We start from the raw sequence: 23,755 nt of genomic DNA, 5'->3' as shown, positions 1-23,755 counted from the left end.
TTTGTAAATTACTCAACACGCTACTTCATATTCCAGACCTATAGGTAGCGCTGTTCTCTGCTACAGAAATTCACCAACCAACGGAGAAGAGAGGTGGAGCATGCGTATAAAGCTTGTGCGGTATATACAACTGACAGTATGTTTTGGCCTAGTAACCCTAATAGGCTCATATCTTCTCCAGCAGGAACACAAGGCATGTAGTCCGCCATTGTTATGGATGTTGTTGCAGGACAAGAGGTCAAAGGCTAGAGGTCAAGGGTGTGGCAATGACATCACCCATACACAAGTATGTGGACAAAGACGCAGGGGCGGCGTTTCGATCATTTCACCCTTGGAGCAGGTTTAAAAAAGAAAAAGTGTTTTTAGGCGTGTTTTTACAGGATTGCTTAGACCATCTGTCAAAACGTACGTTTACACCAAAAAGCGTTACCGCGTGTAGGGCTTCCAAGCCTCTTTGCAAGGTGGCTGCAAGCAACTTAATAATAATAATAACTTTATAATTGGGAAGCCTTCTCAGCGTTGATGTGATCACCCCAACACACAACCCTGGTGTTAAAATTGATGTTTGCTTTACATCTGTGGACAGTGGTGGCAGCTTACCCGTCTCTGCATAGATTACTGTGTACTGACCTGTGACCTCTGAACTGCTGTAGGTTGGTGTAGAAGCCAGCTTGTACCTGGAGTTCATGTTGACGACATGATGAGGATAAAGACGTTGCATTTCAGATCAACAACATCGTGAACTATCCCCCGCAGTATACTGGCAATGCCATGTGAGTGGATACAGAGGGGAGTGGAATGACCACATAAGTTTACTGACGTATATAATGATATTTTTGTGTGTCCGCTTTGTAATCGTCCCTGTGATTCCTCAGGCCCAGGACCACAAATGTGGACCAGCTCTCCCAAAACATAACAAGATGTGGCCTCTCGAACTCCACCCTAACTACCTCCGAGTAAGTGAGCACACACAACTTTTACTTTTTTTAATGATACTGGTCTTGAATGTTTTCTCTTCATTGTGTCTTGATTATGTCCTCATAATGTAACAGGGGCTTTTTAAGAAAACCAAAACTTAGGAACTTGCAGGCATCCAAAATATAGCTTCCCCTGAAAGTTATGAAATGTTAATTCACACACACAAATGTACTGTTGAAAATAGCAAAATGTTCCCTCTAAAGCAAGTTTCAAAGTTAGTAGAGATGCTCTGGTGCATCCAGATCTTGGGCTTCTTTTGTTGAGGCACTAAATATACTGTGTAAATTGTTTTGTTTTTTACCAGTGGTGGCACTTTATAGAAAGGTTCTGCACAGGTTGGTCAGGAACTGCAGGTCTAGTGTTCTTGTTTACAGACACTGTGATAGGCACAACCTCATCCTGCACATGTAAAAGTGGTACATGACATTGTTGAAATTAGTCTCACTTGAGTCATGTTTATTTTTTGCTTCCGCATTTTATGTTCAGATTTTCCAATCTTGAGATTTGTCAAGTCCAAGATTAGTATTTCATTCTGAACACCAGCTGCTGCTGATGATATCCTTGGAATATCTCTAATGATCCTAAACATCAACACTGTAATCTCTAACCTGTTGCCTCTCTTGTTCCCTGCACCAGCTGTGTGTGATTCTGGAGCCCATGCAGGAGCTGATGTCCAGACACAAGACATACAGCCTCAGCCCCAGAGACTGCCTCAAGACCTGCCTCTTCCAGAAATGGCAGAGGATGGTGGCACCACCAGGTAGGTAAACAACATGCACTGATAAATCACTCACAACCATATAATCCACAGTTAATGTATCTGTACTCCTGCTTCATCCCTTCGCTATAGCTGAGCCATCAAGACAGGCGCCAAACAAACGGCGGAAGCGTAAGTATGTCAGGTGGCAGCACCATCAGTGGTGGAGGAGGACTAATAACAACAACAACAACAAAAAGAAGAGCCCTGGCAGTGGCTTCCCTCTGACCAGCCAAGTTCCAGTGAGTACATCACTGCTGTCTAGTGTCAGCACTCTGTTATTACATCTCCGACTGAAACATTACCACTGTGTTACGTTGCATTGATTCATTAAGGACGTTCACATGTCACAATGCCAACTAATGAAGGTAATAGTGCCTAAAACAAGTATTCCTGAGGACTTTTATGTTTCAAGTGAAAACACATATACAGTTAACATATGACACACAATCATTACACCATCATTATAAATGAATCGTCAGACAATTTTCTTAAAAAGTGAGATAAGTTGAATGGAGAGGAAGGTGTGATGTGATTTAGAGATAAATACACCTGTATCATTACTTTACTCTCTTTGACAGCACTGACACAATATATTGATTGCCCCGCTTCTATTTTGCGTTTGTGCAGGATGTGATGGTGGTGGGAGAGCCCACTCTGATGGAGGGGAGTTTGGTGACGAAGACGAGCGTCTGATCACAAGGCTGGAGAACACACAGTTCGACGCGGCCAATGGCATGACGACGAGGACAGCTTCAACAACTCTCCGGCGCTGGGCTCCAACTCGCCCTGGAACAACAAGGCACCCTCCAGCCAGGAGAGCAAGAGTGACAACCCCACCTCACAGGCATCGCAGTAGAGCCCGCAGCCTCAACAAAACCCCTCTCTGCCACTCATCAGACCCCCACCCCAACAGCCACAAGTGCAACAACCCATCACCTGCTCAACAACCCAGACATCCCTGTAGAGCTCAGTCATCACACGCAGTTGCCCCAAAGGGGGCTCAGCATATCTCAGACAATGTCACTGAGCCATTGCTATGACTTCCTCATATTTAGGCACCAGGTCCACTTCTGTCTTCTGTTTCTTTCGTCTCGCATTTAAAATTTCCCATTTCACTAATTTTCAGTTTAAACAGCGATTGGGTAGATGCGATAATGGAGGTGCAGGGATCTAAACCAGGGGAGAACTTTGCACACTAAACTGTCCATACAGACCTTCACATGTAGGCAGGGGTGGGATGGAGGGGATGGTGTCAGTGGGGCTTTGAGATGGTGGCGAGTTGCTTAGGGACCACTTGTCCACCCGTCCTCTAAACATGGCTCTCAATTCTGGTCTGTTGATGTCAAGTCTATTGGTAAGTGTGTGTGTGTGTGTGGGTGTGGGTGTGGGTGGGTGGGTGTGTGACTAAAAAAGAGGCCGTCTGAGCTTATTTGTGGCTTTGCTGAAGCAGACAGACCAGAATTAAGAATCGAACTATAAAACTATTGAAATTCACACACTAGTAGGAGAGCTGAAATGTGGCACTAGGGAAACATTACACACACCAATACATAAATACATACATACACACACCCACACAAATATAATTATTGAAGGATTTTAGTCCCTAGTGTCAGAGCAATCTCTGATTCGAACTGCAATGAACGCAGTCTTTCAAACAGAGAGCATTTACAACACACACACACACACACACGCATATACACACAATTACACATTTTAAGAGTTTTTATACAGTATATATTTCCCTAGAATGTTTTTTAATTTGTATTAAACGCCTTCATTTCAATTGTTACTTTTTTATTTTCTACCAATACTGAAAAGCTACAGACCAAGGAGCAACACAGGACTTTTATCCCACCCCTCCCCCCCTTCTAAAATATATTGTTTTTATCATTTATGTTTATAAAAGAGAAATAATTTAGTGTGGATGTTTTTATTTTGTCTTTTCATTCCTTTTTGGAGATTTAAAGTTTTGTGTATTTGTGCTTGTATATTTAAGGTAGTAGCAAAGTTCTGTCTGACTGTAATAAAATGTATTCTTACTTAGATTTACCTAAAGCCATCCCGATCTAATGTAAAGAAACAAAAATAGTAAAAAGGAGAAAAAACACTCATGAACCCGTCCCCTCTATCTCTCTCCCCCCCCCCCCCGATTTCTTCCTCCTCTCTTTTTTAAAACTTGTGTAAATTAAATTACAAAACCCCGGGGGTACAATGGCACCACGGAATGATTTTACTGATTTTCTTTTGTATTTATTCTGGAAATTTTAGAAACTCACATGTATTTCATCTATACAGGAAGTGATTTTTCACTTAACATTTATCTGTGTACTGCAACTTTCAACTTGATGTCAAGTGAATGTGCTCACTGAATTTTAGTTAACTGGTGAATTTCATATTTCATCACTGACTTAAACAGATTTTTTTATTAGTTTTTGTTCAAATTGCCTTCATTTGTGCAGTGTCTTTCATAACCAACGGAATGATACCATCAATCAACCAAACATCTTCTAAAGCCAGCTTAACATTAAGTTCAGTCATCATTTTGGGTAGCAATGCTGTCTGTAAAGTCTGATTTAAAAACAGCTGAAACTCTATTTTATACATTTTTCCATTTTGTTACAGTTGATTCCAGCAGCAGTTATGATTGAGTTTGAATGGTGACTTGTACCTTCTCCAATCCCTGTAGAAAAATCATTGTTTGATATATATTTTTTTGATTTGGTTAGTTTCTGCCCTTGATAATTAATTAATGTATGGTACCAATAAAAAGATACATTTTCACTTTAAAAGATTGATTTTGTAATTATTGCAACAAAGCTCATACATGTGTAACGTGTTTGCTTCAAAAACAATGGATACTTCAAACCCCACAATGCATTTTGTGTTTGGTATTTGCCCACGTCTTTCTCATTCCACTCCCAATTACTTTTACAGACCTCAGAGATCCAGAGCTACAGAAAACAAGCTAAATAGAGCTTCTTTTGTTATGAGTAAACTGACATTCAAATTGTGATCAGAATGGGAGAGGAAGGTGTACAGCTGTGTGAAGCTTTATGCGCTTTTCTTCCCACTTCCCCTTTTTTTCCCCTACACACCTGAAACAAACCCCTCCCCAGTATTGTTGCATCCCTCTGCAGTCTGACTATCGGAACCTCGTCTGAAGTTCAGCTTGGATCACTCAAGCTTCAGGCTGTGCTGCTGGGTATCCGGTGTGCTGCTCACATCTTGTCCTGAAGCTACAGAGCCCTGCTGGTAGAATTTGTCTGACTGAGTAGTTAATTACTTTCACCTGTTGATCCAGGTCTACATTGGTCCTTGAATGAAAACCGCAGGCGGGATGGAAGAGCCCCCCAGGGAACAGATTGCAGACTAGTGCTCAAAGGTCTAGTCTTTGAAACAGATCAACTCAAAATGGCTGGTCTTTGCTTTCTACTTTTAACACTGTCTGAAATGAAACAAGCCTCTCCCTATTATGAAAACTTATTGATGCGATGGCATTGCAACTAACATTATGTCACTGCGATGTAACAAGGCGTGGCCTGGTGTGTGAGCTGATGAATGGCGAAGATTGTTTTGAGTGATGCTATACTTTCTCTGCTTTGTTTTTGTAACAACTAGTAAAGTGCACAGGCTGTGGTTGGTAAGGATTGTCGATGCGAGACTCAAAATCGATGGAAAATGCCTTCATTGTCATGTCTGTATCAAAAGCCTGTCATTTTCCAAAGTTACAGCAGTCATAGTATTTGAGATGTGTGTTTGTGTCCCTCTATTATTTACAGAGGTCAGCTCAGAAGAATGAGTAGCAAAGGGGCCACAGACTCTCAAATACCGGGTGTCTATGTCAAAGCCCTGTGGTACATCACCTTCCTTCCACACCAACCTGCCTCACACATACATCCACCCACCTGCCAACTATCACACTTTCTCTTCAGGCATTTGTTCCACTCCCTGTGTTACACTGTACCTGCAGAGCTTTTGAAGCTGCAAGTGAAGCCTTCAGTCAGCTGAAACATTGAGGATCTCCTGGGGTCAAAGTAAAGCTGTAACAACCCCATGAAACTCTTACTTCCATGGAAGAGCAGACCGTCTTTGTCCTCACTCTGGCCGTTATGCCACCTGACACGGCAAAGCTCTGTTTTGGGGGATTTTTCAGCCATATTTGTGAGTCAAAAAAGGCAAAGAAAGAGAGTATAGGTTGAAAAAATAAAATAAGGCGCAGAATGCATTTCATATTTTCATGGATCTGGGTGAAGTTGCTTTCTTCGCATTTGCAGGACTTTCTTGTTGTCCTTCCATTGCTCTGCATATTTTCTTCCTCAGTAATTCTTCTTCTAGCTCTAATTTAAACTGCCCACTTGTCAGATCAACAGAAGCTTTGAACATACTAATAACAGCAGTTATCACACAACCACCGTCACAACAACCTCAATCTGCTGTTGATTCAACAATAAAAAAGTCCTATTATGGGTGTACTTTGACACTTTAAATTGAATGACTTTATATTGTATATGTCCTTGTACATACGTCCATGTATCCAAAGCTACAAAATAATATAACATAAATAGGTCACTATATTAGACATGCTGTTCTCCAAAGGCCATTTTCTCTAAAGCCATTTTGATATTGCCACATCCTCATCCTCTGTCCTCAATACATCTGAACAGTTGCTTTACAAAATAAAACTAAGACTAAAAATCAAAAACAAACTTTTAAAAATACAGAAAAGTAAAAAGAATAATGTGAATGTTGAGTGTGTGTGTTTATATGTTCATACAGTTAATGTATGACTTTGTCTACCCGCCTTTCTGTGTGTCAGTTAATGTTCTCTTTCACCTCTCAACTGATGTTCTTCTCTTCTACCTCTCTCATTATATTCTGATTTCCCTTCTTCTCTATTGCCTCATCTCCGTCTCTGTCTAATGACGCGGTAAAAGAAGAGCTTGTCTCATTTAGTCCTGAAATTGAGGCACTCTGTGTAGTCTTTACCAGAAATATGGGACCATTGATGGTAAAGTTAATTTACCAAAGAACTCATGAGGTAAAAACATGGAAGCATAAACTGTTGCTTTAAATTGTCACAACCCCATTGTGGAATTAATTATCTAGGTGCAGATAAGTGGGTCTACCAGTTCTTTTTTTTCTCATTCACGAATGCTGACAAATGTGAATCAACAATCTGCTGTAGTTACAAAGCTGTGCATTTGCAACTTAACCTGTGGTTGACCAGGAAGCATTCATTTAAAAATGCCAGAACATTGAGTTTCGTTTTCCTACCTTAAATAAATCCCCGTAAAGTTGTCATGAAACATTTTTAACTATAGAGACCAAACCCGTTTTTTGTACCAGGCTGTATGTTTATTTCTGACGAGAAATTGGGATTTTTTTTTTGACATAGGGGTCAACGGGCATTGACCAGGATTGACTCCCCTCAAGTGGCCATTCGAGAAACTGCAGTTCATCCCCGGAGCTGTCGCTTCAATAACATAATTACAGCATCTTACTGATATATCACAAATTACGGCTACTAATAATGTACCTGACACAAGCTATTGTTAGCCTTAATGTAGTATCAGGAGAGGTACTTAACTTTACGTTATCTTAAGGGTTAACGCCAAGATTGTTGCGGCGCAGAGACATGGATACATTAAGAGAAAGCAGACGCATCTCTCAAGCGGAATGCGGTATTATCTGTGGAAGGAGTATATGTGGGGCGCTAGGACCCTGAAGACCAGTAGGAGGCTATTGATAGCATTATGCTAGCAGATGCTAGTGTTATCACAAGGATTCATGAACTACCTTTTACATTTTATTTTAATAATTGAATTGAGGTAAGAACAAGCCACACTCCTAACTAAGATGTACCTTCCTAGCTACATAATGCAACACAGTAATGTTATAAATTAGGCTAACGTTTACGCTCGCAAAATCAATTTTACAGTCCTTTTCTGCCAGGCATTAATTTAGCTAGCTAGCTAACAGGTAACTTTAGCTGCGAAAACTGAACATTTTAGGTAGATCTCGGTGCTAATAAACTAGCTACCTAAGTGCTCAACGAGTGTCGACAAAAAGGCCTGCTTGTTAACGTATCTATGTCGCTGTTAGTCGTTAACTAACGTTGACGTTAGTTGAAGCCAGTTAGTAAACGATAGGTCAGTTAGCTAGCTAGCTAGCTAATATTAGCTGAGGAGTTAGCTGCCCATCCCAACTTGTACTTAGGTTAGCTATAGTTAGCTGTTATATCATGTGCCATCAATTTTAGCAAATGTCAGCGGATAATTTCTTAGCTAACCTAATACCGCTTTTGTTAATTTGCGTAAACTACGACAATCATTCAGACGTTAGCTACTTATAGCAGGTTAACGTTACTATGCTGCTGACTTACTCTAACGTTAAACGTTTACGGCATTGGCTAGCTAAAGTATTAGCTACTTAACGTCATTGTCTCAGCAGGATTTTGGTAAAACTTGTCAATGACTAGAGCCTCAGTGGACTCAACTACTTAAACGGTGTCTTCGACAGTGCTTCTGTCACTCTGATCACTAGCTAGTAGATAGGTATGTCTTGGTGACATGGCCAATTACTGTAGCTAGGCTTTGAAGTAAAGGGAGTTATTACTTTCGAGAGCAGTCATGACTGAAGTGTGTATCTGTTGCTGAAACATTAGGGTTTGGGATTTTTGTGGAGCATAAATATAGAAGACATTATTCTTTTTAATAAATTTATAGAATAGAATGAATTTTGGTCATTTATGACATTTGTTTTTAACATCATTCATCCTCATCTAGCTCAGTGTGTCTCTTTCCTCTGACTTAGTCATGTCTCAACTGGAGAAGAAGGCAGGGCTGCTGAGGAGGACCTCATCCTCTAAGAAACCCTTGAAAGAGAAGGTGGTGCTGATGTATGATGAGATTTTTGCTGTGAGTATCACTATGAAAAGTGTAAGTGATAGAAAGTAAATTTGTAAAGTATATAATAAAGAATAAAGTATTTCTGATTCTGATTCTGATTGAAATAGAGAAATTAAATTGTGCACAAGTGTAAACTAAGCCCTGGTGGTTTCTTTGATTTAGAAAGAAGACCCAGCTAAAAACAACCCTCGCTTCTGGGACGAGCTGTTTCTTATGAAGGTAAAGTGAAAGAGAAAAATACTTGACCAAGAGTAGAAATGTGTTTGGCATAAAAGAAAAACTTACTGTATTCTTTTGGTGTGCAAAGTTTCAACAATAGCAGCAGTAAATATAACATATATGGATAATATCAGTACATTTTCACAGTAAAATCTGCCAAAATATTGAAGTAGTAAAACGTATGTATGTATGCAACGTGCAATACATTGGAGGAAAAAGATGGAAAATAATTAGGTATACAGTATGTGCAAACTTTGTTAATACATTAATAGAAGGGCCCTACCTATGTGCAGAAAATGCAGTAAGGTGGTGTTGATAATACATGTTAATACTCCAAGTTTAGCCCTTTCTAAAAACTCTAGATGGAGACCGCATGGCAGCATGTACAGAAAAAATGGCACTGATGTCCATACTCACTTTCAGCAGTATAATCATTACATATTTGTGGCTGGAGATGGCACACGCTGAATGTAGAGAAAAAGATTTCTAATTTGGTTGTTTCCCAATACACTTGTGTTTTGACAGGAGTGTATTGGGAAATTGTCAATTGAATACCACCTAATAACTTCCTATTAATCCTCCACACTTAGGCATGTACTTTATTCCTTCATTTGCGCCTCAAACTTTCTTTTCCTCACTCAATCACTTTTGTTGTTGTACTTCTGTCTTTTCTCCAGGTAAATCTAGAGTACCTGGAGTCAAAGTTGGAAAGTGTAGATGGGGAGGAAGTTCAGCGGATCCAGGACAACATCAACTCTCTGTTCCACCACTGTGTTCAGGCTCTGGGAGAGGAGCACCAGATCAAAGTAGTCAATGCCTTGCAGGTAACTAAAGCTGAGTAGGACCATCTAGATTTTTACCTACAGGTTCCATTGCACATGTTTTCAGCTCATCATTAGCACCTGAAGTATGCTGATGAGCTTATAATTAATTATCTTTGCTTGTCCGATTCATGGATTCAGTTTTTTAGACGCCACAATAGCACTGGGAAGATGCATTTATGTGAAACAGCGCCTGTGCACCTCTGCCTCTCCCCCAGACACTCTGTGCACTTTCCGGGGGTTCACCAGAAGAACAAGTCCACGTCTGGCTTTGACATAATCAACATGCTCATGGGCTTTGACAAGGCTGAGCAAGGATGAAGGTATGTTGGGGAAAAAAACCTTGAGAGGCGGAAGAAAGGAGTGAAAGAAATTAATTGTGTTCATCCATGTCATGTCTTGTGTTCGTGTCCCCTGCAGGACCTGATGGAGAGACTGGACAGCCTTCTTTGTGGAGATGGCTCAGAGAGTCTGAAGAGTCTTTGTCTCAAACTGCTGCTGTGTCTGGTGACGGTGAGACAGAAAATAACAAAACATCAAGATGAATTATAATGTGATAGGCTTTGGGGAATGCGTGTTGTGCTGTTTTAAAGACACACTAAACATAACTAATATGTAAAAAAAACCAATATGTTTACAGGTAACGGACAATATTAGTCAGAATACCATACTGGAATATGTGATGATCAACAGCATTTTTGAAGCCATTCTACAGGTATGTGATTAGCGGGAGACTTTTTGGCAATTTTGAATTTTATTTCAAAACGTCTTTCTTCACAATTGGTCATCTTTGTTCTTGTCTCCCCCTTCCTCAGATCCTGTCAGATGTGTCCAGAGGGCAGCATGGTTATGATGCTGTGGTCCTTCTGGCCCTGCTGGTCAACTACAGGAAATATGAGGTACACGCATGGAACTGTACTTGTCAATTAGAAAAGCCTTTTAAACAGCTGGGAGATGTAGTAAGCATTACGTTTGGGTGTCACTGAATAGATACTTAGTGGATCCACAAGCTCTAAAGATCAGTCGCCATTTCTTTTACCGTCTTTCCTTCCTGCCATGACTTGGAAGCTGATATTTGTGCTGCTGTACTATCTCAACATTAGAGGATATAATAGAACCAGCCCTAGAAGTCTGTTTTTAGTACAGGATGCACAGTCCAGGTGAGTCGTCTTTAGGAAGTCTTGAGTTTCACTACACCTGAGTAATAATAAGAGTGTAAGATCACAACGGAAATATTGCATATCTCATGTGTATAAATCAGCATCCTTTTGAAGAAATTGGTTATTTAATGAACGCGTTAAATAACAGGGATAAAACTGGGCTATGTTAGGTATCAAAGAGACATTTCGATGACAGAGAAGCAATCCTACTCTATGAAATAATTTCAATTCCCTCACCTCTCCAGTTTTTCCTAGAAGGATAAGATGGTCAGCGTGGGAGGGAATAAAAGGAGGAGGTTTTGGATGCACCCTCATTTGTAAGCACAGTGGGCAGCAACAGAAGGAGCCTTTACTCTACTAAAATGTGTACTCCAAAATGTTTAAGACATGAAGTGTTCTGCAACAGTCAACTAATAAAGATGGAGTTGTTCCAAAATCCAGAATCACATATGTTTTGTTTCCCTTTTTCTTCCAAAGAAGGCTGAGTGCCATGCATCTCTAGTTGCATTACCTCACGTGGAGTATGTAAGAGGCCCTCAGTCTGTATGCAGATGAGCTCATTGAAATAGGAGAAACAATAAAGAGAATTGCCCTTTTTATAGTCAATGCAGTATTAGTTTAAATGTTTGTTTTAATATGTAATTGCCTCTAAACTGATTCTCCTTGTTTGTTAGTCTGTGAACCCATACATTGTGAAGCTCTCCATTGTGGATGATGAGCCAACACTAGATGTAAGTATATCGTTACTTACTGTGTCTTCCTAAATGCAATATAAATAGCCAGTGTGACGTAGGCGGTGGCCTTCACGTCAAGCATATTGTCAAAGGTTTGACTGAAACACTGGATGTTTTCTTTTCTAGGGAATGGGTATGGTTGTCCACCAAGCTCTGACAGAATATAACAGGTGAGATCTAAAAATGTGTCAAAAACATTTTAATGATGCTGTTCACGATGTGCCGAGGCCGCTGGCGTCATCTGTTTAGTTTGATGTCTCCCACAAATGTTCTATTTCTATTCTGAAAAAAAAAAACACAGGCCCCATTTATACTTTTAGTTATTTATATCTGACAGTTTTCTTGGTGGTTTGTAATGTTTTTTGGATGAGGCAAGGTTTGGAAATTAAAATGCTGTTTGTGAAGGAGGTCTTCTGCCTGGGTGCGTAGACAGACAAATCAAAGTGATGGATGATGGCTCCATACAGTATATTGTGTTTGTGTATGAAGCAAATGTCCCTTAGATAATAGGGTGTGGCGAGTAAAAGGAGATGTTAGCTGAATGTGTCTTATGTCACCATTGCTGTGTTTGAGTGAAAACCGATATATCTGCTGTTGTCATTTATTCGTCATTCTCTCCACCTTTTCATTACTTCCATCTTTCTGTCATTGTCTTTTTTTCCTTTCCTTTTTAGGCAGTACAAAGACAAAGAGGAAGAGCACCAGGGTGGGTTCTTCTCTACCCTCACTAGTATGGTAGGATCTTGTTCTTACTTCAATTCTTACAGTAGATATATTTTTAATAGATTTCTCATTCTTCCATTAGGATGTATTTTTCAACCGTTTCTGCTTATAGCTTGATCCTTCTTCTGTCCACAGGTGGGCAGCATTTTATAGCTGACGCTGATGAGAAACTCTCTGTACAGTAAGTACAAAGTGATTTAAGATTTTACCCATCAGTCTTAACTTAAGGCATTGTTCTCTACACCTTTTGATGAGAGAATCCATTACAGCTGCAGTGTTTTTGGCTTGTCCTGGTTTTATCTTTTTAAATGATTTCAGCTGGAAATCAAACGTTAAATGAACATATTTGCTGGAATAGTATACAAACTGTAATCAAACAGTATAAGGTTGAGTAGAGCTTAGTGTACAGTACATGAGATACAGTATTAAGCCTCTGTCAGAACCTTGATTTATCAGTAACATGCGGTTTGTTTTTATAAAAAATAATAATAATTGTCCTGTAAATTGTAGATCTCTGTGTACTTTGCATTGTAGCATTTAAGTATCATACTCAATGTTGCAGTGGGCTATATAACGTTTTAAATTTGAAAGTGAAACTTGTTTTTGAAGAATCCTTAAAAAAAGCTGAAATTTATCCAGCCTCAAATTGGATTGGCTCATGGCATTACTTCATTCGTTTGAGGCAACATTACACATGTTGATTGTGACCATGTGGCAGGAGAGTGACCGTTTAGACTCTCCGGTATTAGTAGTGCAGTAGTCAATGGTACAGCAAATGAATAATGTGACCTGCGGATACATGAAGCAATTGTTAATAAACTTTAAACAGCAGACTGACTTGGCCTGAAGCTTTTTTCTGGCCAGTGAAATGTTGTTATGTGAACATCTGGAGATTTTACTTCAAGAATGAGGCTGACGTCTCCCTTTCTTCTCAAGGACCAATGAGGCGATTCTGCTGGCACTCTATGAGGCTGTGCACCTTAACCGCAACTTCATCACTGTATTAGCCCAGGTAAGATACATTAATTCTTATCCTAGTGTACATGTTATGCTCTCCTATCTTTTGATATTATTAAAAACTTATAGATCATTTATGTTTCGCTCAGAAGAGATTGTGGGTGAGTGGTTGAAGGCTTGTTAATGGTCTGCATAGTCTGAAAACTACAATGGGTCAATCAATTAGAACAATTATGAGCACTATGGAAAATGAGAATTTGATCAAAAGTCAGTAGTATTGTAATTTTCAACTTTGTCAACACATTTCTCAAAGCTTTTTTTTTAATTTTCTGAAATCTTTCATCCTCATTTCTTCTCCTTCACTGTGAAAAATAGGCAAAAAATTGTCTTTGAATCTTCTAATTGATGTGATTTGACATCTAATAATGACATACAAAACTAGAAGGCAGTGGTTATAATAGAGGAGGAGACAGTGGTTGTTTATTGCATTATTTTATCAGTAGATCTTATACATCAACTGGAGAGTTGCTGAAATTGATGTTATGCTATATTGCTATTAGCTTATATTTCTTTTTTTGCTTATAAAGGTGCACAAGATGTAAAATCACTTCTCCAAGATCATTCAGTGTACGGTTTCTTTTACTTTATTAATTCCAGTTGGGACACCCAAATCCAGTGTTTAAGTTATCCTAAGTAACTAACTGAATGGTGAGGATGGGTCATTGCAGATAACTTATGCTATGTGGCCATTAAGCCACTGCGCTTTTTGCAATGCTGTAATTACTTACAAATCTCATGAATTAGCAGCGATGACTCTCTGAAGTAAACACCAATCTTCCAGTCTCCAGTAAATGGCATCATGTTCCCTTCTCTCAATTCTTGTGAGATTCTTCTGCCCAGCCTACTGTTTTGCATTTTTTTTTTTTTTTTACGTTATGAGACACTGGACAGCTTTTCACTATTAATGACATTTCACAAATGTGTTTTTGCTCTATCAACAGAGCCACCCTGAGATGGACATCCCAACCACACCCGCCACCCCTACTCCAACCACACCTACAACACCACTTGGCACTACGCCGCCCTCCTTAGACAGTAAGTCATACACTTTTTGTTTTTATTTGGGGAGACATAGACTGCAGAAAACAGGGATGTTATCTCGGTGATGCCCATTGCTTTTCTTTTTGAAACTTTCTTTTTATGTGATTGTTCAGTTCTTTTTAACTACAATGACAAATAAACAAATAAGCAAAAAAATGAAATAAAGCTCAAAGACAGAGAATAAAAGTAAATCAGTGTTAGATGAATGGAGTAATCGTTCACACAGACATTGAGCTACTCTTTAAATAATATGAAGTCCACCTTTCCCAGTACTTTGTATGCTGTTCAGTCCGTAGGGTAAAGGTCAGTTTTTTCCATGCATTGTATTTCGTTAACAATGGTGATCCAGTCAGTCCTTGATGGCAGATTTGTCTGCAGCCATTTCCATGTAATTGCCTTCTTGCTTGCAGCCAGGAGCACTTGATAAAGGTAGTTGTCGCGGGCCATAAGGCCAACTGGGATTTTACCCAAATACAGTGTAATAAAAGAAAAATCAACTTTTAAACCAAAGATTGACCGAAGTTCTCCAGCATGGTCTTGCCAATATGGTTGAATAAGGGGGCAGGACCAGAATATATGAAAGTGATCTGCCTTTGTCTGTCCACATGTCTCCAGCATTTATCCTGTCCCTGGAAACCCTGCTGTTAAGATTTCAATTTAGTGGTCCAAAAAATCTTATTATATTCTTCCAACAAAATTCACACCAGGCTCCGGAGTATGTGGTCTTAGCTTGACCCACCCAAACAGTTCTCCAGTCATCCTCAGATATCTCCAGGCCAGACTCCCCCTCCCATTTCTGCTCAACTGGAAGTAGATTAGTTTAGTCTTTTATAAATTTCTGATATTAAGTGTTTATAGTCTTTAGCCTTCTATGCATCGGTAAATATACTGATCAGATCGGTATCCCTATTATCTGTTTGTTTGATTTCCTTATTAAAGTAGTCTCTGACCTGGAAATATCTGAACCTATCCTCTCACCCCAGTCTGTATGCTTTAGAGATGGGTAAAAGACTGTAGGCCATCCTTATCAGCTATAGTGCAGTAGGCTCTAATACCATTGTATGCCCACTGCCTGAATTGCATATCTAGACACAATGGTATAAACTCTGAGTCATATGCCACCATTTCAATATTTTGGCATGTTTCTCCAGATGGAGTTTTTTATTATTTTTTATTTTTTAACATTTGTTAAACCACACCTTAAGGGCAACCCTGGTCCAGCAATTTATTTTGTCCAGGTGAGGGACATGGTATTGGCAGTTACCTAATAAAAACTGTGCTAGTGTTTCATGCCCATTGCTTTTCGAAAGAAAAGATCTTAGTCTAAGGGTCTACTTTTCTACTTCTGCCTTCATGTCAATTTGTGGAGCCACTTTTTGTGCAGCTTGGAGAAGCTGAGATGGAACTAAGAAGCAGTGACACATGAAATTGCAGATCACAGCAGGGTTATGGTAACACTGTGTTTCACCAGTCAGAGTAGAATGGTTTTAGCAATGTAGTAAAAGTTAAGTTTAGATGTAAGTCTTTATGGTAAAGTGTATAGTTGAAAGTTATGCTCTCATGGGTTAGGGTTAGTAAAGGATTTTTAAAAGCTCTGCTGTTTTGCCTTGAGTAGACACACTTCGACATACAGAGGCACACCAGCAGCCTTTCAAATATTAAATAGATTTTTTTTTTAAGGTTATCTGATAGAAGAGAGGTGCTCATACACAGTAAATGACACTTCTAATGTGGTTTATGACATCTTAATAATCAGAGTATTACACCATCCCAAGCACATATTATTATATTTTGAACTTAAGAGCATGGCTGTCACTTTAGGTTCATGGGAGGTGAATTCTATGGCCAGCACATTCAAAAGCAAGATATTTGCATGCACACATGCTGTAACTGGTAAAAGGTGCATGTTCTATCTCTGGCCAGCTCTCCCACCATTGCTTCAAACCTAAAAGCCATTTTCTGTATAAAATATTAACTCCCAGCTTCAAATACTGATGAATGTTTCACATGCAACGTGCGTTACAGGACGCCATGTCTTGGGAGCTCTGGCACTTAGAGGGCCCACTCCGTACTTACCTGCAATCGCTTGTCAGGAACACATCTTGTCCTTCTACAGTATAGCCCCATGGGATGATATGTTTCTGACAGTGTGAAATCATCCTTTGGCACTGCTATGTTATCAGGAACAAGGAACAAATAAGGGTTTGCGGGGAAGCAGAGGGGTCTAGAAATGACGGCTCATCATTTATCCATGAAACAAGCTGCATGTTTCAGCGAACAGAGATTTATCTTAATGGTGAAAGATTCTTGTCCACACAACACCGCAAGCTACAGTAGCTACAGTAATGAGACTCGCTTTTTGTAATGCTGTTATTTGTCTAATGAGCACTCCATCTGCCCAAACAAGTGCAACGTCTCTTTTTATTCTCATTTTAACCGTGAACTTTAGGCCCAGTTTTTTTGGACGTCATTCTTTTTTTGGAATAACTGGCCGCACGCTGTGTGACTTAAAAGTTTGATTTATCATAATGATGGTCTTTCTTTCCGTTTCATATAGAGAAAACGTTGGTTAGAATTTTTATTTTCAGTGATTGAACTTTTTAATTTGAATCTTCTGCTTAGTGATGAACAACCCGAGCTGCCCCTGGATCCCAACCTGCAAACCAGCAACCTTCTCATCACCTTCCTCAAGTACGCCTCCATTGTAATGCAGGATACTAAAGGTAAAAGGAGGCCTTCTTGTCCTCCTCTTTGTCTTTCAACCATCCTTCATATAATTCTTCATTCTTAACTTTTTCTTCTTCATTTCTGTCCAGAGTGTGTCCTCACAGGGTTGTCTTAAAGCCCTGACACACCAACCAGACGGCCGACACTCGGCAACAAAGGCAGTTGGCCTGATCAGTCTCCCTTAGTTGGTCAAAAAAGTGCCTCGAAACACCAAAGCAACGTGATGTAATGTGTCTCCATAACAGCATAACAGTAGTGCTAATCTTTATTGTCACCAAAAAAAAATAAAAACCTTGCAGCTGACTGGACGAACGCGTCACTTGAGTCTGGTGTCTCCGGAAATCCAAAGCCAGACTGTAATGGCGGCTCAAATACGATCTCATATTTTACTATATTTTACTCACCGAAACGTGTTTCTGAAAACATTTTAAGTAAGAAATAGGCCATGCAGTTGCTGAATCTGTCTTCATTTTAGATCGACAAAGGTCAGTTTAAAAGATTTTTGTCAGATTTCGAGAAACTGTAGTCACGCTCATCCCGATCCTCGTTTCCGGGTTTGCACTCTACCAATCAGATTAGTCATTTGAGTCTGACTGCAGGCAGTGCCCACCTTCCGACCGAGCATGTCAGGTCGGCCAAATAAAGGCCGACGGCCACTCCGGACCACTTCGGATGGACGATGGCACGAAACACATCAAACAGACTCGAGTCACCAACCTCCAACGACTGTCCGATGGCCGATTATTGGGTTGTGTGTCACGGCCCTTAGTCAGCAGCAGCAAATGTCTTTCAGTCACTCCCAAAACACCAGTGCAACATGCAAAGCAAATTTGCCTTAACCTCTGTTTTCCTTTGACCTGCTAAGTCTCATAACTGTGTTTTTCAGATGAGCATCGCCTCAACAGTGCCAGACTGTGCCTAATCATCCTCACCTGCATAGCCGAGGTAGGAGCATCCACACCGCTGCAACATTTGCACCCTCCACACTTTGTTCTACTTCACCTCTGTGTGTCATAGGACCAGTACGCTGATGCCTTTCTTCATGATGACAATATGAACTTCAGAGTCAATCTCCACAGAATGGTGAGTTTTCTAGTTGTGACTGAAAAAAGGACACGGAAATGACAAAATCAATTCAAAAGTTGTAAAAGTTCAAAAATTGTAGCAGACAGTGCAGTGAAAGGAGGACAGGCAAACAGCTCGAAATAGTTAAATTAAACAAAAATCAAATGTTCTGCACTGGAAATGAACTCATTTAGACTATTAGAAAAGATACTTTGGCCCTCATTATCAACCTAACGTAGAAACCAGCGCAGATATGAGCGCAGAAATCATCTTACGACAGACTTCACGCGTGATTCATGAAACGTACCACACCAATCAGAGTGTAAGAATGGTCATGCATTTACAATTGTACTTTGAATATCACAGCCATATATTCTCAGTTTTGAGGCCTCGCCCCTACAATTTACAACATGACTAGACATAATTTGGCTTAGAAGCAGCACTTTTTAGAGGTGGAGATTGAAACTGTGATTATTTGGTATCCTAAAAACTGGAATTGAAGGCTGTAGAAAGAATGCAGAATGGAAAGAGATCACTGATGCGGTCACAGTTGTCCGTAGTAAATCGGACTCCAGATGAAGTTTATTTAATTTATACATCCTTGACATATTTATGCTATAGTCCTAAAAGTAATATACAGACCTTTTTTGCAATCTCTTACGCCTACATGTAGGTTTACTTATATTTAAATAAACACACGGTAGTGGAGTTTATGCAGGGTCCTTTATTTTACTCGTGTTTTTTTTCATGAGTCAGAGCCAGGGAACTGTTTGCTGTGAGACTGGACCACCACCCCGACCCTGTCTCCTGACTGCAGAGGGGCTGGAAAACAAGCCGAAATATGTCGGTCAATAGCAAAAGAAATCGTTGACTTGTGATCATTAACAACACTTTAAAAGACCAAAGAAACCTGAAGAATAAAGAAAAATGTTGTGCATCGTCATATTTCCTGTTTTGAATATCATTGCCAAACATAAAGCTATAGCGAGGAATAATATCCTGTTTCCTTCGTATAGCCCCCAGTTGGGGTTGCGCTGGACAATGCTATCGGGTCATCTGGCTCCTTCACTACATTTATGGCACCTGTTTCCTGCGTGGTGTTGTGCAGAACCCTACAGGCTGAAACAATGTTGCAGACTTTTTTGTATTGTGTATTTTGTGTATAGTAGGGTCCCCCCCTCCCCCCGCTGATGCAAGACAGAGCCATCTGCCCTTAATCAATACGATAGAGCGCTCCACCGTGGCCCGTGTGTGTACGTGTGCACTGTTGTACCGGCGCATAGAGGTCTTCTAAAAGAGCCAGACCTGCCATCGCTGATAATAATCAACTGATGACTTCTCCTTCTCCTGTTAAACTAAGAATATGCTGCACCGCAAGTGGAAAACATGCGTACACAAGTTCAGACCAGATGTGAGATTTTATCGCTGCTTACGCTCACGTTCAAATTGATAAATGCCTTGTGTAGGAATTGGCGTACGCTCGCCCTACACCTGTTTTAGGACGTACACACATTTCATAAATGAGGGCCTTTGTGTTTCAGTCATTACAATATATTCTACACATTTTCAAATTGAATGTATAATAATTGTTGTATTTTTTTTCAGCCCATGAGGCATAGAAAAAAAGCGGTGGACAAGAACATCCCCTCACGGCCGCTGGTGTGTGCTGTTTTAGGTATGAGGAACATATAAAAAACATATTTTGGAAATTGATCTTAATGCCTTAATTCAAAAACATTTGGAAAATCCAACCTTCAAGGACACCAATTTTCTTGTGAATAAATAATGTATTGTAAATAAATAAGTGTTCTTCCTTAAAATACAGGGGCATAAGTATACACACCCCTATGTGAAATTCCCATAGAGGCAGGCAGATTTTTATATTTATTTACTTTTAAACTTTTATTTTTAAAAGCCAGTATTTCATGGATCCAGGATACTAGGCATCCTGACAGAGTTCCCTTGGCCTTTGAATAAAATAGCCCTTATCATCACATAACTTTCACCATACCTAGAGATTGGCATGGCTTATTTTAGTTAGCTTAATAGCTGGTTTGATTTGCATTGAGAGATGATCTTATGAAAACTTCCCCATGCCAGTCTCTTTAGCATGATGTGTAAACTTATTCAAGCCACTGTCTCCGCTCTATATCTCTGTCCTTTCACGTTGCATTATTACAGCCGATTATATGATTTTTGAGCTTAAGGCTTTGTGCAATTCAACTCTTTCTCTTTGCATCCTTCTAACAGTGATTTTTTTTTTCTCTTTCTATCTTTGTCTGTACCCTTTTTTCTAGATCTGATGGTGGAGTTTATTGTCACTCATATGATGAAGGATTTCCCATGGATTTATACTTGTGAGGACACATGAACATCACATACACATTTCTCTAGTCTCATCCACCAACCAGCTCCGTCACCATGTGTTCATTTCCTGTGCAGGCGCTGTGTGCAGATTATCCACCAACTCCTGTGCTACCAGAAGAAGTGCAGAATAAGGTTACACTACACGTGGAGAGAGCTCTGGTCAGGTAATGATCCCTCACTTTCTCTCTCGTTTCATTTTTAATTAGAGTAACAGTGTAGGCAGAAACCTTTCCTAGTGGGCAATGACACTTATATAAAAAAGAAAATGAGACCACATGCATATTTAAATCTGAGACATACTTGATTTGCTGGGCACCACAGTAAGAGCAAATACTGCTTTTGCAAAAACAAAGCCAATTTCCCTCTAAAGTCATTGGGTGGTTTTTGAAATGTATTGCATCATTAAGATTGGATAATGAGTCTCTAAAGAAAGCACAATACATCCTGGTGGCCTTGTTTTCACCCCGGTCAACACACAATTGGGTAAAATTTAAAAACAGATTTATGAATCAGACTAATAATCATCTTAATCCCTGAGTAACCCTGACCCTCGCCTCCTGGTTGTGTGTGTGGTGTGTGTGTGTGTGTGTGTGTGTGTGTGTGTGTGGTGTGTAGGCATACATGGTTTACAAGACCAATTTTCAGGTTTACTCACCAGCATTACGAGACCAATCGGGTTACGGAACCGATTTTGATGGTCTCGTAAACATAAATCTTTTTGATGCTATAACTATTGAATATTAATTTATAAGGCATTATGAATACATGTGTGATTACATAGATTCTAGTGCTAACAGTTAATATAGTTGTTCTACAGTAATGCCAACCCCCTGCCTTTCTGAGGTTCATACATATTGGTCTCACAAGGCAGGATGGGTTTGTGAGACCAAGACGTGTGTGTCCAACAGCGCCCCCAGAGCTGCAAGAGACATTGCAAGTTATACACGTTTCCGCGAAAATACACACAATGACGCGCCAATTTTACACACAACGCGGGAAATTCAGCGGGCTTGCAGTGTGGACATGCCGGGAAGACAGGGATGAACTTCGAAAAGTAAGACTTTCATATTTATATTTTATAAATATATGACTGACAGCATTGATGGACTTAAAGAAGCTTTAGTTTATATAATTAATAATAATTTACTTGTGTAAATAATGTAAGGTCATGACTATTTACTACATATTTCTACTTTTTTTTTTTGTACTAATTATTTATTGTTCTCTATTCTTTTTCTTATTGCTGGTCTTACATTCTATCTTATCTTATTGCCAGCATGAATGAATGTTAATGCTGGATCTGGATTCACTGGATCCGCTGTCAGCTAGCTAAACAGCGCTAGCTTCTGAAAGAGTAAAATCCATTTTGTTTAGCTAGCTAGCGATGAAGAGACTGACGGTGTTATGCGATATCAGGGATAGCCCAGCTTAGAAAAATCTTGGCCACCCTTTCAGCCTCTTTGTGTGAACGCGGATGTTTCGACCGTCGAAGGAAAATGACAAGCGTTAATTGATTGAAATAGAAATAGCACTTCAAATCCTGTCTGTGTTTTTAACCGTTTAACAAGACGACTTGAACGCGACGTTTGACTTCCAGTAGTTCCCTCCCCTGGCCTGAACCCCATTCCGCTGTGAAGCTAGGTTTGTGGGAGAGGGGCATTTTGTTGGTTTTGTGTTTTAAAAACAAACGCAGTGTCCTTTTTGTGTCACGGGAGAACGTGTCTCCCGTTGTTTGCATCTCGTCTGTTAGCCGGAGTGGAGCTGGTGTAAACGGCTTTAGCACTGCAGCTAGCTGGTAAGCTAATTCTGTCATCACAGTTACTGTCAGGGTTTCAGTCATATTCGGCGAAGCAATTGGCTTTTTGTAGCGGTTTGGCTGCTGGCTTTCGGACGCTCTGTTGTACATGGCTTTGCTCGCGAGCGATGGAAGCTGCGGAGGGGACGTTTTTAAAAGCTTAACGTGGTTTAATGTACCTAAACAACGATCAATCATCACCATATTTCTCACATATTGCTCCTCTTTTTTGACAGTTTTAACTGGTTAAGAGGAGCAATATGTGAGAGAAATATGGTGATATAATATGGAGTTAAGCTTTTTCACGTTAAGCTTTTTCCTTACATCCCTTAATGAAGCAGACACGCTTAATGTCAGCTACCGTCCATAGACTTTGGGTCCGATTTTTTTGACAGTTTCACTGGTTATGAGGAGCAATATGTGAGAGAAAATTTTTATAATTGATCGTTATTTAGGTACATTAAGCCACGTTAAGCTTTTTCACGTTAAGCCTTTCCTCGCCATAGACACCAATGAAGAGAAAACGTTAACGTGAGCTAACTTCTATAATCGTTGGATTTGAGTTTCGTTTTTTTTGACAGGCTTAAGGGTTCATGACAAGATATAGCCATGATAAATATGTTGATGATTGATCGTTGTTTAGATACATTAAACCACGTTAAGCTTTTTCACGTTTCACGTTTTAGATGTCCCGCGGATGCACCGCTTTCATTTGAGGGGTGTGTTGTTTGCATACAATATTGTTGCTCTATATTCGCGAATTATCGTTATGGGCATATAAACTAGTTTTGTACCGAGTTTAGACCCTGGGTTCCATTCAAGAAGGAGTTTTACAAACCTGATGTCTGAGTAGATTTACCCTGAGATGGGAAAAAGTTGTCGGTTTCAGAACAGCTGATATGAGTTGGGTCAATCAACTCGGAGTAGGTTCGATCACGCCGCGCACAACCACAATAAAAAGGCAGGATGAAGGAGCCACGACACGATGTTACCATGGTAACAACCACAAACAAACTGTTGACGGAAATACAGCAACATCATAACCTATTTATATTAATAATCTTTTAATTTCAAAGGATTTACATCATTAAATAATAATAATATAATAATAATAATTAAATAATAACCGACTGCAGACTCATTTTTATGGCTATTACTGGTTTGTGTCCAGGGACATTACAAAAGGTTTAAAACATTTAAGAGCGGGTCACGCTGAAAATGTCGGGCTTTAATATCATCTCCCAACATGACACCCTGCAAAGTAAAGCAGCTTTTTCATCACGGGACCGTCGACACAAGAAATGCCATATTTTTAGAAAATAAAAGTTTTATATTCTGCTTAACACAGTTAATTTTACTGTTACTGTTTTTTCATTCATGTAGATAACAAACTGTGGTAATTTCACTGGTACAGATTGAATGAATGATGAGGAAATG

General features: G+C 39.8%; 2 pseudogenes; both read left to right on the top strand.

Annotated features, from left to right (window-relative positions):
* Positions 1-697: 697 nt before the first annotated feature.
* LOC116680316 (LIM domain-binding protein 1-like) lies at positions 698-4,530 on the top strand (annotated as a pseudogene).
* A 2,846-nt stretch (positions 4,531-7,376) lies between these two features.
* Positions 7,377-20,527, top strand: LOC116680317 (armadillo-like helical domain-containing protein 3; annotated as a pseudogene).
* Positions 20,528-23,755: the final 3,228 nt, after the last annotated feature.

This window comes from Etheostoma spectabile, unplaced genomic scaffold, assembly GCF_008692095.1.
Source record: "Etheostoma spectabile isolate EspeVRDwgs_2016 unplaced genomic scaffold, UIUC_Espe_1.0 scaffold00018396, whole genome shotgun sequence".
Taxonomy (NCBI): domain Eukaryota; kingdom Metazoa; phylum Chordata; class Actinopteri; order Perciformes; family Percidae; genus Etheostoma; species Etheostoma spectabile.
Note: the sequence above shows the minus strand (reverse complement) of the source record. Positions and strands in the feature narration are given on the sequence as shown.